This window comes from Nycticebus coucang, chromosome 24 (assembly GCF_027406575.1).
Source record: "Nycticebus coucang isolate mNycCou1 chromosome 24, mNycCou1.pri, whole genome shotgun sequence".
NCBI classification, from domain to species: Eukaryota; Metazoa; Chordata; class Mammalia; order Primates; family Lorisidae; genus Nycticebus; species Nycticebus coucang.
In genome coordinates this window covers 28,102,607-28,120,423 of record NC_069803.1, presented here as the reverse complement: position 1 = coordinate 28,120,423, position 17,817 = coordinate 28,102,607, and the positions used below count along the sequence as shown (strand labels likewise).

The window sequence follows — 17,817 nt, the reverse complement described above, 5'->3', positions numbered from 1 at the left end:
TCAAATCAATTCTTGATTTAAAAAATGTTTTGTATAGTGTTCTGTAAAAGTGTAGGTTTTTTGATGTCAATGGACGCGCATACAGCAAAGTACACAGCTTAATGCATTTTCATAAACTGAATGCTCTCCTATAATTGGCACCCAGATAAAGAAACAGAACCTCACTAGTGTGGTAAAGGACTGTCTCAGAGAAGCACTTTTTCTTTTAATGTAACAGTCAAGGTGAAAAGGGAAGATATGCAGGGTGCCCTGGCTGGCTCGTGCCTGTAATCCTGGTGTTTGGGGAGGCTCACTTGAGGCCAGGAGTTTGAGACTAGCCTGAGAAACACAGGGAAACTGTATCTCTGCAAAAGATAAAAAAAATTAGCTGGGCTTAGTGGCGCGTGCCTATAGTTCCAGCTACGCCAGAGGCCGAGGCAGGAAAATTGCTTAAACCTGGGAGTTCAAGGCTGTGGTGAGCGATGATCACACCACTGCACTCCAGCCTGATGACAGAGTAAGACCCTCTTTCTTCAGAAAAGAAAGGGACATTTTATCAAATATGCAGAATATGACCGATGAGCTCTTCCTATTCCATGGCACTCTACGTGGAACGCTCTAGTGACTGAAGGGTGTGTGTCTGGCTGGTCAGTCTTTGTCGTTTTAAGTACCAGACGTACACCCGTACATATTATCTGTTTATTTTCTCATGCAGAACCATACTGCTTTACTACTAGCACAATTGAGTATCTTTTTCGGATTATCTTCTTTCCCTGAATCAAGTTAGTTTTCCAGACTGATCCTTGGACTTTTCTAGATCTTCGTTAGCAACAACGTAGTATTTACAGGTAATGTTTTAGGGCTCCCAGACAAGTGACTCATGTATTCCTAGTCCGTTTTTGTCTTTTCAATGTGTAATTTTTATCTTAGCATTTAATTAATTAATTTTGAGGCAGAGTCTCAGTAGCCCTTGGTAGAGTGCTGTGGCATCGTAGCTCACAGCAGCCTCACAGCTCTTGGGCTCAAGCTATCCTCTTGCCTCACCTGGGCCTCCCAGAGTGCTGGGTTTACAGGCGTGAGCCGCCGCACCGCCTTATATTAGCTTAAAGCACCCTATTATGTGTCCCTTATGTAACTACTTATAACAGGACCATGATTGAGAACAGTCTCTTTTTATATAAGTAAATCCTTTTTAATAACTAATACTTATTTTATTTGGATTATATCTTTAAGATTTACTAAACTTGAATAAAACTTACTTCCTGTAATGTCAATTCTATTTCCTGTCACCATCATGGTAGGACAAAATAGTTTCTTTTTTTTTCCCCAGTTTTTGGCCTGGGCTGGGTTTGAACCCGCCACCTCCGGCATATGGGACCGGCGCCCTATCCCTTTGAGCCACAGGTGCTGCCCACAAAATAGTTTCTTAAGCAAAAATGTGTCTTCTGCTATTTGCTGCTTTACTCAACTAAACAGGCCTTTCCTGCTAAGTCTGGCTAAAGAGTTAGGTATAAACTGTTGTATTAAAACAAATTATGATGTATTTTCTTTTTCTTTCTTTTTCTTCCTGAGACAAAGTCTCACTCTGTTGCCCAGGCCATGAATGTCATGGCCTTAGTCTCGCTCACAGCAGCCTCAGACTCCTGGATTCAAGTGAGCCTTGTGCCTCAGCCTCCTGAGTAACCGGGACTACAAGTGTGTGCCACTGTGCCCAGCTGGTTTTTCTGTTTTTAGTAGGAACGGGGTCTCTCTCTTGCTCAGGTTGGTCTCAAACTCCTAAGTTCAAGCGATCCTCCTGCCTTGGCCTCCTAGAGTACTAGGATTACACGTGTGAGCCAGTATGCTTGACCAAGATATATTTTCTTTTTCTTTTGTTTTTTTTTTTTTTTTTGGTTTTTGGCCGGGGCTAGGTTTGAACCCGCCACCTCTGGCATATGGGACCAGCGCCCCCACTCCTTGAGCTACAGGCGCCGCCCAGCCAAGATATATTTTCTTATGGAGAAAGAAAAGTGACTCCACTTAGTGAGTCACTTGTGTTATAAAATTTAATGTATAGATGAGTTTGGAAAATGGAAGGCACTTTCCCACAGGAACTGTCAGTTGTTTCAAGTGCTGCCAACAGAGTGACTAGTGTAATCTGCAGCTTGAAGAATCATACTTTTTTTTTTGTATTTATTTATTTAAATTTATTTTTATTGTTAAACCATAGCTGTATACATTAGTGCAATCAAGGGGTACAATGTGCTGGTTTCATATACAATCTGAAATATTCTCATCAAACTGTTCAACGTAGCCTTCATGGTATTTTCTTAGTTACTGTATGTAGGCATTTGTATTCTGCATTTAGTAGAAGAATCATATTTTGTAGTTTTTTTTTTTTTTTTTGCAGTTTTTGGCCCAGGCTGGGTTTGAACCCACCACCTCCGGCATATGGGGCGGTGCCCTACTCCTTTGAGCCACAGGTGCCGCCCCCATACTTTTTAGTTTTGATGTGCCGAGAAATGCTTCTCAGAGCCACATGGATGTCTTTGTTGGTTTACTTTTAAACAGCTTTATTGAGATATGCATACTATACAATTTGCCCCTTGAAAATGAATAATTCAGGGGTGGTGCCTGTGGCTCAGTCGGTAGGGCGCCGGCCCCATATACCGAGGGTGGCGGATTCAAACTTGGCTCCGGCCAAACTGCAACCAAAAAATAGCCGGGCATTGTGGCGGGCGCTTGTAGTCCCAGCTGCTTGGGAGGCTGAGGCAAGAGAATCGCTTAAGCCCAGGAGTTGGAGGTTGCTGTGAGCTGTGTGAGGCCGCGGCACTCTACCGAGGGCCATAAAGTGAGACTCTGTCTCTACAAAAAAAAAAAAAAAATGAATAATTCAGTGGGTTTGGTTTTTATCTTACTTAACCAAGCTGTACAACCAGGACCATTATCTCCTTTACGCCATTATTATGACCTGTTAATCTCTTCTCTGTCTCCATAGATTTTAGGATTTGCCTCTTGAGACAGAGTCTCACTATGTCACCCTCAGTAAAGTGCTGTGACATCACAGCTTACAGCAACCTCAAACTCTGGGGCTTCAGCGATTCTCTTGTCTCAGCCTCCAAAATAGCTAGGACTACAGGCACCTGCCACAGTGCCCGGCTATTTTTTGTTGTAGTTGTCATTTTTGTTTAGCTGGCCTGGGCCGGATTCCAACCACTGTGCTATAGGTGCCGAGCCTCTTCTGGACATTTCAAATAAAATCATCTACTACGTGGTCTTCTGTGATCGGCTTCTTTTACTTAGCATATTTTGGGGGTTTATTTTACCATGTTTGAATTTAGCATATCTTAAAAACTTAGGTTTATCCATGTGGTATTGTGACTACTTAATTCCTCCCTTCCTCCCTCTTTTCTTTTCTTTCTTTTTCTAAGGGCTCTGTTGCCCAGGCTAGAGTGCAGTGGCATCATCATAGCTCACTGCAGCCTTGAACTCCAGGGCTCAAGTGATTCTCCTACCTCAGCCTCCCCAGTGGCTGGGACTAGAGGTGTACCTTGATTCTCTGCTAATTTTTGCCTTTTTTTGTGAAGGTGTAATCTCAGTTTTGCACGGGCTTGTGTACTTCATTCCTTTTTATAGTGAAATAATGTTCTGTTACGTTCCATTTTTTTATCCATTCATCAGTGGTGGAGGTCTGGATTGCTTCTACTTTTCTGGCTTTATGAATAATGCTGCTTGTGTGTTAGTCTTTGGGTGGATATACGTTTTCATTTCTCTTAGATAGATATCTAGGCATGGAATTTTGTTAGGCCATACAGTCTGTACTTCTCATTTTGAGGAGCTGCCAAACTATTTTTCAGAGCCGCTGTGCTGTTCTGCATTCCCACCAGCAATGTTTGAGAGTTCCAGTTTCTTTGGCTTGTTTTTTAAAGAACTCTGGCTTACTGTAAAGAAAATGGTGGCAACTCTGGCTAATTGGAGGGTACATACCCTGCCCGAAGGCATTCAAATTACAGTGAAAAAGCAAAACAAAACATAGTGTTGTGCAAACAGAACACTCCGGGCCAGATTCTGCCCTTGGCCACTGCTTTGGAACCCTGGGTTCTGGTCAGTTAGATTCTAGTGTACTTTTCTGTTGAGTAGTACTTCCTTGTAGGGTTTAAAAAAAATTGAGCTTAAAAAATGCAGCATTCAGAAAGTTGTAAAACATGAGACGCCTTAAGGCGGCTATTAGTCAGTTTAACAAGTGATTCCCAGCGCAGTTTACCTTTCTCTCTTCATCACAGTCACTTTCCTGGATTAGGTTTTTATCTTTCTTCTTTTTTTTTTTTTTTTTAAATTGAGGCAGAGTCTCACTTTGTCACCCTTGGTAGAGTGCTGTGGCTTCATAGCTCAGAGCAACCTCAGACTCTTGAGCTCAAGCGATTCTCTTGCCTCAGCCTCCCGAGCAGCCGGGACTACAGGCGCCCGCCACAACACCCGGCTATTTTTTGGTTGCAGTTTGGCCAGGGCTGGGTTTGAACCCGCCACCCTCGGTATATGGGGCCGGCGCCCTACTCACTGAGCCTGGCTTTTTTTTTTTTTTTTTTGGTTTTTGGCCGGGGCTGGGTTTGAACCTGCCACCTCCGGCATATGGGACCGGCGCCCTACTCCTTGAGCCACAGGCGCCGCCCCTTTTTTTTTTTTTTTTTTTTTTTTTTTTTTTTAAGAGACTGGGTCTCCCTCTAGCAGGTGGTCCACCTGCCTCGGCCTCCCCGAGTGCTGGGATTTGAGTGTTGGGATTACAGGCTCGAGCCACTGTTCCTGGCCTCTGGTATTTCTTTCTTCTTTCTTTTTTTTTTTTTTAGAGACAGAGTCTCAGTTTGTCTCCCTCGGTAGTGTGCTGTGGTGTCACAGCTCATCGCAACCTCCAGCTCTTGGGCTTAGGTGATTCTCTTGCCTCAGCCTCCCAAGTAGCTGGGACTACAGGCGCCCGCCACAACGCCCGGCCATTTTTTGGTTGCAGTTCAGCCGGGGCCGGGTTTGAACCCGCCACCCTAGGTATATGGGGCCGGCGCCCTACCGACTGAGCCACAGGCGCCACCCGATTGTTCTTGTTTTATAATAAAAATAAAGTGCTCCCTCTCCTTCCCCCGGGTGGTCCTGTTTAACCTAATGATCATTAGACAGCGTGAAGGTTACTGTTGCCAGTCTAATGAGGAGAATGTCTGAGATGTTGATCTCAGCAACCAGTTAGTAAGGTCATTAAAATTCTTTTTGTTCCTTCTGATTGTTTTATTAGACATCAGTTTAGTCAAGACTTTTAGGTAATTAACACGAGCCAAGCACACCTAGCCCTTCTTGGAGGTTTAGCATACTCTGATTGTGGTAGATGTACAGACTGGAGCTTCTTAAAGTATGTGCAGAGTTAAGTGATGTTGACCCACGTTCATACACTTCTCTTGTAAAATATATTGAGTAATACTACCAAGGGAAGGGCCTTATGCCAATAATTTCTTTGAAATATCTGAAGTCATTTTCGGACTAATTCCTTGTTAGGGGAAGGCATCATTAGGTTATATTAAATAATGACTTTTTAAATTTCTCTATTGCTATATGGATGCTAATTTAAATAAAGATTTTAATTGAAGGAAGTCATGTAAAATGTAATTACGGTGTGCACAATAGACCTGTTTGTTCTCTGTGCTGTGAAATGACTTGAGTGAGGCTAATGTTTCTGCCCAAATAGAATCTGCTCCTCTAGAGAATAGTGTGTGGTATGTTTTAATTTCATAATGAGGCTCTTCCTCAGGGGGCCTGTCCACCCCAATTATGTCAGGGTTTGGTGGGGAGAGCTCTGTTCTGTGCATTCAGAAGTTGTACATGATTCCTCAACCCCTTCACGGAAAAAAAAATACTATGATGATTCAGTGTATAAACCATTCACTACTTTTGAATATAGTTGTGAAGAATCAGGTAGATCCCTAGAAGCTAAAAAGATGAGAAAAATATGGTTGGATGAATATCTTTGTTAATAGAAGCGCTAGTCCAATTGCAGTAAATATATTTTGTAGAGTTTTACCAGTGAAGTCTAGGTAGTTGATAAAATAAACTGTTTGATAGTTTATTAGTACCCGACTGAACAAAAATTATAACAGACTGCTGTTGTAAAATTTATGATATTTTAGTATTGTCGTTGGGTATATAAATATTGTTTGTGCTTTTACTACTTTTATTGGTATAGCAATAGGAAAAAACTTTTTTTTTTTGTTGTTGAGACAGGGTCCCCCCCCATGCCCCTGAGCAGAGTGCAGTGGGTGTGGTAGCTCACCACAACCTCAGACTCGGGCTGCAGGCACCCGGCTGCCTCAGCCTCTGGAAGCCGCTGGGATTACAGGCGCTTGCTGCGGCGCCCGGCTTTTTTCACGAGTCGGGGTCTCCCTGTCGCTCAGGCGAGTCACGAACTCCTGAGCTCAAGCGATTCTCCCTCCTCAGCCTCCCACAGTGCTGGGATACCGCGCCCGGCAATAGGAAAAAACTTTTAATTTTTAAATTTTATTTTGTTTTATCTTGTTTTACTGGTTTTTAGAAATGAGGTCCCACGGTGTTGCCCAGGCTGGATTGTAGTGGCTGTTGACAGACATGATCTTAATGTACTACATCCTTGAACTCCTGGGCTCAAGCAATGCTCCTGCCTCAGCCTCCTGAGTAGCTGGGACTGCTGCAGGAGCCTGACTCTGTTTTTTCTATTTTTGGATACAGAGTTTCACTCTGTCACTCAGGCTGAAGTGCAGGGGCACAATCATAGCTCATTGTAATGTCAAATTCCTGGACTCAGCCTCAGCCTCCCATGTAGTTAGGACTACAGGCACATACCACCACACTGGCTAATCTTTTTATCCTTTTGGGGGGTTTTACAATGTTACTCAGGCTGGTCTTGAATGCCTGGCCTATGGAATCCTTCTCCCTTAGCCTCCCAGAGTGCTGTGATTGCAGGCATGAGCCACTGTGGCTCGCCATTTTTTGTTTCTCTTGAGGCAGAGTCTTACTATGTTGCCCTCGGTAGAGCTGAGGGGTCACAGCTCACAGCAACCTCAAACTCTGGGGCTTAAGTGATTCTCTTGGCTCAGCCTCCCAAGTAGCTGGGACTACAGGCACTGCCACAGCGCCCGGCTATTTTGTAGTTGTAGTTGTCATTGTTGTTTGGCGGGCTTGGGCTGGGTTCGAACCCACCAGCTCCCGTGTGTGTGTGCGTGTGCGTGTGTGTGTGCGTGTGCGTGTGCGTGTGTGTGGCCGGCACCCTAGCTGCTGAGCTACAGGCGCGGAGCCAGGAGTTGTTCTTAATATAAACCAGGTACTAGTTAAAAATCAGATTTCTGTTTTAACAGTAGGAAGGCAGCAGTACTCCTTGAGGAAATGTGATGGTAAGAAACCCGTCTCACGCCAAATGTTGCTGAATTACAGTATCTTTGGAATTTTCTCTGACCCACCCTAACAGCACTTGTGCCAGTTATCAGGCTAAGAGTGAGGATCATCTGTATTAATCCTTAGTTCCATTAAATTATGGTGTTACTATGTTTTTGCACAGTGTGTTTATAAGCACACTAGTGCAACAAAAAACAAGCAAAAGAACAAAACTGGAAAATAGAGACATTAATTATTCCCTTGTGGATTTTGTAAGGTTAGGTTTTGCAGACTTAAGTTTGAAATGGTTCTATTTACTTTTGAGCATTGTACATACATTTTTTTTTAGCCGGGGCTGGGTTTGAACCCGCCACCTCCGGCATATGGGGCCAGCGCCCTACTCCTTTGAGCCATAGGCACTGCCCTGTACATTTGCTTGTGAGAAAGATTTCTGTTGCAAATTAATAGTTTAGAGTTCTGGAGTCCTCAAACTTCTTCTATAGAATTCTTTAGAAAAGCATAGGTATCCTTTAGTGAAAAAGTCCGTGACACAAAATTTAGCTGCCTAGTGGCTTGCTTGCTTAGTTATTTCGTGTGGGAATGCTAAGTCATGTGGCTGTATCTGAGTTCTAGATAGTTGATGTGCCATTGCAAATTACTTTTCCTTGCTTTATTTGTAACCTTCCATTTAATTTGCATTTTATTCTACTTGATGAAAAACTCAAAAAAAGAAAAGCATAGGTATCTTATAGATGGTAATATTTCACTTTTGCTTTGCTTTTATCAAACTTAATTTATAGACACTTACAATTAAATAAAATCTTACATAAGATGGGTCACAATTATTAAGACTAACACATCTTTGTTTTGAAATATGTATAGAGTATGTCAATTCTTTTATTCTGCTTTTATGAAAACTAAAATAGAGAATTTAAATAGAGGTCATTGAGTATGTAAAAGTTATATTTGCAACTTGACTTGTTTTTTTTTTTTTTTTTTGAGACAGAGTCTCACTGTGTCACCCTAGGTAGAGGGCTGTGGTGTCACAGCTCACAGCAACCTCAAAATCTTGGGCTTAAGAGATTCTCTTGCCTCAACCTCCCAAGTAGCTGGGGAGGTGTCCACAACATGTCCTGTACAGGTGTCCACAACATGCCCAGCTATATTTTTGTTGCACTTGTTTAGCTGGGCTGGGCTGGGTTCGAACCCCACAGCTTTGGTGTATGTGGCTGGCACTGTAACCACAGTGCTATGAGTGCCAAGCCTGCAACTTGACTTTTAAAAACTTCTGTTATGGAGAATTTTAAAGCTATACCAGTGTAGGCAGAATAGTACATATAAGGGACCTGCATGTGCCTGTCTCTGACCCCTTAAAATGTTAACCCATGGCTGGTGCTGTCCTTCCGGTTCACACATCTTCAACCCCTTCTTCTTTCTCAGGTTATTGTGAAGGAGATCTCATTTTACCCACACATATTTGAATGTGCCTTTTATTATTTTTAAAACATAACCACAGTATCATTATTGCACAGTTAACAATGGTTAGGTAATAGAAGTTTTTAGTCAGTGTTGATATGTCCAATTGTCTCAGTTTTTTCCCCTCAAGTTTGTTTTGAACAGTATGAAAGTGTGAGTGAGTGTTGTGGCTTTTCATTCTTTTCCTCACTTGTTGAAGACGCTGGGCTATTTGTTTTGTAGATGGATTAGTAAGTGAATTTATTGTAGGGGCTGGCTAGTCCTTATTTAGTCAGATGCCAAACCATGTTGATTTTCCATGTAAATATTTTCATCCTGGGATCCCTTTCCGTTCTCTCTGACCTTACCCCAGGGAAGGGCCTCATTGCCTGTGTTTAGATTACAGTGTAGCCTTGTACCTGGTTTCTGGAACCCTCTGTCACCAGGCTGATCTTCAGGGCTGTCCCTGCTTCCTCTAATCTGTCTTTTCAATTTAGAGCATTTATTATTTCCATTAATTTAGAAATGTCACTGGCAGGTTGAAATCTTTTATCTTTATCTTGCATTGCTTTCCAAAACTTCTACTGTTCTGCTTTTCCTGTGTGTTTTGAAAATTCACTTCTCTTCAGACTGTTGTCACCAGAAAGCTTGGGCTTTGAAATGAGATTCAGGTGTGGACGGATGAGAGGCTGGGCAGTTGTGTAGGTTATAAAAAGTCCCTGTGTCTGCCAGGATATTAAGGAGGAAGTAAACTGCACGTCGATTGACTCTGGAAAAAAGCAAGAAACTGTTGATAAATCAATGTTCTGTTTACTGTCAATAAGATGGAATTATTTGATCGCAAAGTTGTCAAATTTTACAGTAATCTAATAAAAACTTTAAACATACTCTGAAAGGATAGCTGTGAATGCTTCCAATGTCAATAGAACGTGGTTACTGCGAGGGAGAAAGGGATGGCAAAATTTATTTATGCTAGGGATGACAAATTTTATTTTTGCTTTTACTCAGAAATGTATATTGAAATTGCAGGATAACTGTTAGTTTTTGTGTAGCTAGAATCTTACAAATTCTTTGTTAAAAAGGAAATTTTTTTTTTATTCTTTGGAAGTGGAATTTGTAATGTGTAATAAGTTTTAATTAGAATTCTTTGTTTTGCAAACTGGAATTTTTATAGCATTTTAATGCAGTAATGCATATATATATATAAATTTTCATCAAGGCAAACCTTTTTTATGTTTTAGAGATATAAACATCTACACAATTGTCGTATTTAAAAAAAATTACGCTATGAAATGAAAACCATCATGAGAATCACAAGTACCTGCTCTTTTTAGAACTGCTCTTCGTTGGGCAGCGCCTGTGGCTCAGTGGGTAGGGCGCTGGCCCCATACATCGAGGGTGGCAGGTTCAAACCCAGCCCCGGCCGAACTGCAACAAAAAAATAGCCGGGCATTGTGGTGGGCACCTATAGACCCACCTACTTGGGAGGCTGAGGCAAGAGAATTGCCTAAGCCCAGGAGTTGGAGGTTACTGTGAGCTGTGACGCTACAGCACTCTACCCAGGGTGACAAAGTGAGACTGTCTCTACAAACAAAAAACAAAAAACTTCTTGTTGTTATTTGGTTAGACTTCGCTGTGCCTCGGCGTGGAGCTTTGGCTGACTCGGGGTTTGGGTTATGTGTAAGCAACAAACAAGTTTACTTGCTCACCTGTCTTCTCACCCAGGATTACCACAGCAGAAACCCTGTGTGTAAGCAAAACCTTTGCCTGCTCAGAGATTATTCTTACTTAGTCACTTGTCCCCAGCCACCCGACACTCTGCTGTCTTCTTCGGAGGCCGGGGATGATACAGTTTAATGGGAGGAGCCAGACATTTTTATACGTTTGATAACTGTTGTATTTCATGCTAGGCATTCTGATTAAGTCATACAGGAGAATGTTGGATTTATTTCCTCTCATCCATTTTTATTAGGAATGATGCTTCTAAGTAGGATACTGGGACAGAGACAGGCTCACAGTTAAGTCATGCCCTGGCATTGAGCTAGAACTTGGTGCCTGGCCGTTTCGAGAAGCTTCGCTTGTGTTTTCAGGCTCTGATTTCATCTTCCTCCCTGTATCAGGCGTTGCCTCTGTGCCGCTTCAGGTCCTCTGGGCCTTACCTCTCCCCAGAGCCTTTGATCACTTTTCAACCTTGGCTCCTGCCGGCTCAGCCTGGACGCTGACCAACTTCACGTGGACATAATCTGGCACTTTCTCGTGCCTCACCCCCCTTCTCTGGAATGCACGCCTACGTAAGCCTTAGGCTTTGCTTTCTGAGGCATCTGTGCCAAGACACCCTATTGTGTGCCCTCGCCCGTGTGCTCAGACGTTCTCCTGCTTGTGTGCTGAGCTGCTCTCAGCTGACTGGGCCTGCTCCCGCCTGGCTGCTTCCTGGGTCAGGCAGAACTTGGTGCTGGTCATACAGATCTGAACTTAAAAATCAGGAAGAGGTGGGAGGCGCCTGTGGCTCAAAGGAGTAGGGCGCTGGCCCCATATGCTGGAGGTGGCGGGTTCAAACCCAGCCTGGGCCAGAAACTGCAAAAAAAAAAAAAAAAAAAAAAAGTGAGGAAGAGGGTACGCCTTCTTAGAGTGGCTTAAATTTATGTTTATCAACCCCATCAAGGCATTGCCAATGGAGTTTAACAGCCATCTTTGCTTGGGGCAGTGCCCGTAGCTCAGCGATTAGGCCCCCCAGGCTGGCGGGTTCGAATGTGACCCGGGCCAGCTAAACAGCAGTGACAACTGCAACAACAAAAAAAGCCAGGTATTGTGGTGGGTGCCTGTAGTCCCAGCTACTGAGGAGGCTGAGGCAAGAGAATCACTTAAGCCCAAGAGTTTGAGGTTGCTGTGAGCTGTGATGCCACAGCACTCTACTGGGGGCAACATAGTGAGACTCTGTCTCCAAAAAAAAAAAAATGTGAGTTCTGGGTCTGCCGTTTACCAGCTGTGTGAGTTTCTAAGTCTATAAAACCTTCCTGAACTTCAGTTTCCTTTTCTGTAAAGCAGAGGTGATAACACCAGAATATTTATCTTGCAAGACCCTTGTGGGCACGAATGAGTCATTTATGTAAAGTGCTTGGCACATACTTGGGAGATGGTTGCTGCTTGTGAGCTTTGATGTACTCATTCTGATCCACTTTCTTTATAAAAATTTCATACCTTAAAATGTTTTCATTTTAAGTAAAATTCTTTTTTTTTTTTTTTTTTTTTGTAGAGACAGAGTCTCACTTTATGGCCCTCGGTAGAGTGCCATGGCATCACACAGCTCACAGCAACCTCCAACTCCTGGGCTTAAGCGATTCTCTTGCCCAGCCTCCCGAGTAGCTGGGACTACAGGCGCCTGCCACAACGCCTGGCTATTTTTTGGTTGCAGTTAGGCCGGGGCTGGGTTTGAACCCACCACCCTCGGTATATGGGGCCGGCGCCTTACTGGCTGAGCCACAGGTGCCGCCCAGTAAAATTCTTTTCAAACAACACTGGCACATGTTGGGGATACAATGAATATTTATTGGCTGGGTTAAACATGTAGTAAACCATAATATCAGGTTTCCAATAACAACTGATGCCTTTTTATTCTTTTTTTTTTTTTGTAGAGACAGAGTCTCACTTCATGGCCCTCGGTAGAGTGCTGTGGCCTCACACAGCTCACAGCAACCTCCAACTCCTGGGCTTAAGCGATTCTCCCGCCTCAGCCTCCCGAGCAGCTGGGACCACAGGCGCCCGCCACAACGCCCGGCCATTTCTTGGCTGCAGTTTGGCCAGGGCCGGGTTTGAACCCGCCACCCTCGGTATATGGGGCCGGCGCCCTACCGACTGAGCCACAGGCGCCGCCCGATGCCCTTTTATTCTTAATTGGCAGTAATCATAGGTGTTTAAGCCATAACTCTAAGACCCTCTAAATAGAAAAGATCTTTATTTCAGGGGTTGTGAGTTTCCTCTGAAGAGCACCAATTTGCATGGTATCACCTAGAGTTGGTTTCAGAACTATTATTATTATAGTAAAAGGAGCTCAGCGGTCAAGGTCTCTGAACACTTAGAAGGTGTCAGAGAGACGCCTCTGCAGAGTTCTTAGAAATACAGGAAATGAATAGAGATTTTAGTTTTTACACAACAGCATGGAGTGAACCAAAGGGGGGAAAATGAAAGGGAAAGAGGAGAGGAGACTTTAGTTTGTGGGACTTCTCATTGATAACAATCGCATTCATTTTCAGGCATTATTCTTTGCATTCTGCCAAATCCTTTGCAAGGATCCTTTATCAGTTTTCATGAAATCCTTACAACAAAAGATACACCATTATCATCTCTAAATTTTCGGAAGGGGAATGAGGTGCTCATCATTTGTAAAGATCAAGTCAGTGTACTTGGGATATACATCATCTTAAATATTTGTCCTTATGCTTGAGACATTCACCTTATTCTCTTCTAGCTATTTTCTTTCTTTTTTTTTTTTTTGGTTTTTTGGCGGGGGCTGGGTTTGAACCCGCCACCTCTGGCATATGGGACCGGCGCCCTACTCCTTGAGCCACAGGCGCTGCCCTTTTTTAATGTTTTTCTTTTTCTTTTTCTTTTTTTGTGTTTTTTTGGCCGGGGCTGGGTTTGAACCCACCACCTCTGGCATGTGGGACTGGCTCCCTACTCCTTGAGCCACAGGCGCCACCCACTTCTAGCTATTTTCAAATGTATAATAGATTATTATAAACTGTAGTCATCCTGCTGACCTAACACTAGGTCTTATTTCTGCTGTCAAACAGTATGTTTGTACCCGTTAATCAACTTTATCCTTACCGCTTGCAGTTTTGTGGGTTTTGTTCTGTCTGTAGTGTATTTTAAAAGTTTTCTTCTCATTCTTAGTCATACCGTTTTATGAATTTCCATCAGAGATCTCTGTCTCAGAATCTTCTGGTGGCTCTGGGGCTGCCACTATGTTGCTGTCAACAGAATTCAGAGGGGAATACTTTTTTTTTTTTTGTAGAGACAGAGTCTCACTGTACCGCCCTCCGGTAGAGTGCCGTGGTGTCACACGGCTCACAGCAACCTCTAACTCTATGGCTAACACGATTCTCCTGCCTCAGCCTCCCGAGCAGCTGGGACTACAGGCGCCTGCCACAATGCCCGGCTATTTTTTTGTTGCAATTTGGCCGGGGCCGGGTCTGAACCCGCCACCCTCGGCACATGGGGCCGGCGCCCTACTCACTGAGCCACAGGCGCCGCCCCAGAGGGGAATACTTTAAAAGTAGTATTTTCTGGGCAGTGCCTGTGGCTCAAAGGAGTAGGACGCAGGCCCCATATGCTGGAGGTGGCGAGTTCAAACCCAGCCCCAGCCAGAAACTGCAAAAAAAAAAAGAAAAAAGAAATAGTATTTTCTTTTCTTTTTTTTTTTTTTTTTTTGTAGAGACAGAGTCTCACTTTATGGCCCTCGGTAGAGTGCTGTGGCCTCACACAGCTCACAACAACCTCCAACTTCTGGGCTGAAGCGATTCTCTTGCCTCAGCCTCCCGAGTAGCTGGGACTACAGGCGCCCGCCACAACGCCCGGCTAATTAGTATTTTCTTGTTCTTTTTAATTTTTAGATCATGGTTCTTCAGGAAAATGGTAATTTAAGGTCTAATGTGCAACAATACAGCAAGGACAAGAAGTTGACAAAGAATATACATAGGAAAAGGACAAAATGTTGTCAAAGAATGTCCATGGGGAAAAGCCTCTCCTCAACTACGGGTGATTTTTTTAGACAGGATGTAGCCATGGTTAACCTAATTCCTACTGCCTGACTTTGTAAACATTCACTGAATGCCTACAATTTGGCAGGCACTGGGCTAAATTTAGGTGCTGAGGATATCCAGTGAAGGGGACTGGTGTGGCGGCAGCATGCCCCACAGTATCACCTGTGATAGAGATCATGTTTTGAGGAAATGTGTTAACTATGTTCTGGGAACCTTACATTGTCGTTCTTGATGGCTACAATTCTCTTATCCCATTGAGTAAACACGGTATCACTGTGCTCACAATGTCCTCAGACACACAGGAAGCAGGCGAATGAAGTTCATTGGGGAATCCATTGATACTATAATAAGTAACAGGGGGAGGTGGTTTTGGGGAAAGCCATCTAACTCTAACATGGAATATTAGTGATGGGTCTGATTAATATGGCAAATTATGATGAACCACCTTGGGGGTGTTTCCTGATAGCCCTCCACACTAGGAAAAGTTCATAACATTGCAAATGAATTTTTTTTTTTTTGCAAATGAATTTCTAGTTGTAGAATATGACCAGGAAGATGTTTTTTTTTTTCTTTTTAGAGACAGAGTCTCACTTTGTCAACCTCCGTAGAGGGCCGTGGTGTTATAGCTCACAGCAACCCTCCAGCTCTTGGGCTTAGGCGATTCTCTTGCCTCAGTCTCCCGAGTAGCTGGGACCACAGGTGACCGCCACAATGCCCGGCTATTTTTTTTTTTGGTTGTAGTTGTCACTGTTTGGCAGGCACAGGCTGGATTCGAACCTGCCAGCTCTGGTGTATGTGGCTGTGTCACCTTAGCCGCTCGAGCTACAGGTGCTGAGCCCAATTTGAATCTTAATTCACCCCATTAGCTTTGTTCATTTTTGAATGCTCATTAGCTGAGGTATGAGGGTAATACCACCTACAGTTACTAGTACTTAACCTAGTGTTTAGAGTTCTGCTATTGTTCTGTGAGAATAATTCTGTATTTAGCTTATATCTAAATGATTCTGAGTGAGAACAGTCCAAATTCAGTGAGTCGCTGCCCCCTCCTCTGTTCATGTGAGTGAGACGTCAGGAAGCTCCTCTTGGCAGTTGACTGCGGCTCAGCTTGATTGGGGCTTGTTTTTAAATTTGGGCTGGAGTGGACTTTGCTCTGGTGCTGGGTTAGCCTTGCTCATAAGCTTTGGCCTTTGGGCTGTTTACCAGATGCCTATGGGTTGTTGAAGATCTTCCCCCTGTGGCTGGTTGCAGCTCAGATGCAAGCCCCGTGTGGGGTCTGGGGATCACACAGCACACACTTCTCCTGTATGAGTTTTTTCCTGGTAATTTTTCTAGCTGCTCAGAGTCTCACCTCCTGCTTGTGCAGGGAGCTCGGCCATATTATTAGATATTCCACTGATGGAGACCTGACTGTTTAGTAACTTTCCCAGGAGGTTCTACTGAGTGTAGCTCTCCAAGTGCCCCAAGACAAGTCTGATCACCTGCCAGTGGGCAAGTCTGGGGATGGGCACCCTTGCTCCTTTCATCTTAGCTGCCTCAGCTATGCATTTCCATTCTTTTTTTTTTTGTAGAGACAGAGTCTCACTTTATGGCCCTCGGTAGAGTGCCATGGCATCACACAGCTCACAGCAACCTCCAACTCCTGGGCTTAAGCGATTCTCTTGCCTCAGCCTCCCAAGTAGCTGGGACTACAGGCGCCTGCCACAACGCCCAGCTATTTTTTTTTTTTTGGTTGCAGTTCAGCCGGGGCCGGGTTTGAACCCGCCACCCTCGGTACATGGGGCCGGAGCCTTACCGACTGAGCCACAGGCGCCGCCCCTGCATTTCCATTCTTTCATTGATTCTTCCGCTGGTAGAGTTTTCAAACGCCCCTGTCTCCTGAATGCTGTTCTCTAAACATACTCTACTTTATCAGTGATGCTGTTAAAATTTAGTCTTCAAAATGGAATCGAAGAAACGACGAGTCAGGTTTTTGGTGATGTTTGTGTTTCTTACAGAGAGTGTTGGCCAGATGAGCAAACTCGAGAAGCTGCTATTGTGGGTCTAGTCAATTTATGAATTTTGGATCAGGTTAGCTTTATTCCTTATGTGGAAGGCACTTGAGGGAGGGTGTGACAAGGAAAAAATGATCATCACACAGATGGTTGTTTGGTTGCTGGTACTGCCAGCTAAGTGGGGAAAAGCAACAATGTCATTACGTAGTATGGGTCTTAGAATAAGCTCTTTGTGAGGTATGCATCTGTTACTGTTACGAGCAGGCTAGCCTGGGATCTTGTTAACAAAATGGAGATTCTAAATATTTCTAATTGTGAAGATTTCAGCAACTTGAAGCTTTAGAATTAAAAGCAGGGATGGTGGACAGCGCCTATGGCTCAAGGAGTAGGGCGCCGGTCCCATATGCCGGAGGTGGTGGGTTCAAACCCAGCCCCGGCCAAAAACCACCAAAAAAAAAAAAAAAAAAAGCAGGGATGGTGTTTGGATTCAGTGTTGGATTTTGGGAGTCGACAGTAGTAATTGGTTTATAACGTCATTCCACTGACATTGTTCTATGTTTTACACATACGTGATTTGTGTGGTTTAGTTTTAGGCCCAGCCTCAGTTTTATTTTTGTCATGGTAAGGAGTATTAATAAAAAATTTTCAAAGATTATCCGTTTGTATAAAATCATCACCAAGTTTCTTCTTTGCGTTTTAGCATTCTAGAGATTCGAAATATAATTTGACTTATTTTCACAGTCTGATTTATTATTTAAATAAGAAGTAGCCGCAAGTCCTGAAACTAGGTCAATCGGAAGGAGGAAGAGAGTCTCTTATTCATAGATAACTGACCTTGTCCCAAATGTGCAGCCCTAGCATTCATCTGTTCCCACGCTGCCCTCTTCCAAAAAGTGCATCCATCCCCTCTGATCCACCTGGGCTGTCAGGCTCCCCAGTAACTAGACAGCTCACCATTTGGGAGATAATAATTATTGCAGGTGAGAATGTTAAACAGCTGCTAAATTTTGTGGCTGAAAGTATGACGAGAAATAGGGTGTTTATGTAGTCTCAGAGTCTGTCCCCCATCAGGGGCTTATGACAGTGGGAAAAATAATAATGTTGTAATAAGAAAAACTAGTAGATACCACTTTAACCAAATGATCAGCATTCACATGGTGAGGAGTGAGACTTGGACGTCCTATATGTCTTGGCAGGAGGCACCAAATGGCATATTTCTTTTGTGTTACACAACCTGAGTTTAGTCAGAAGGAAACCTCAGGCCAGTGGTTCTC

The 17,817-nt window shown here is 43.7% G+C and overlaps 1 protein-coding gene across 4 annotated transcripts in view; it reads left to right on the top strand.

The window, feature by feature from the left end:
* KIF13B (kinesin family member 13B) overlaps window positions 1-17,817 on the top strand; it is a 166,105-nt gene that overhangs the window by 22,174 nt on the left and 126,114 nt on the right. The window lies entirely within an intron of this gene.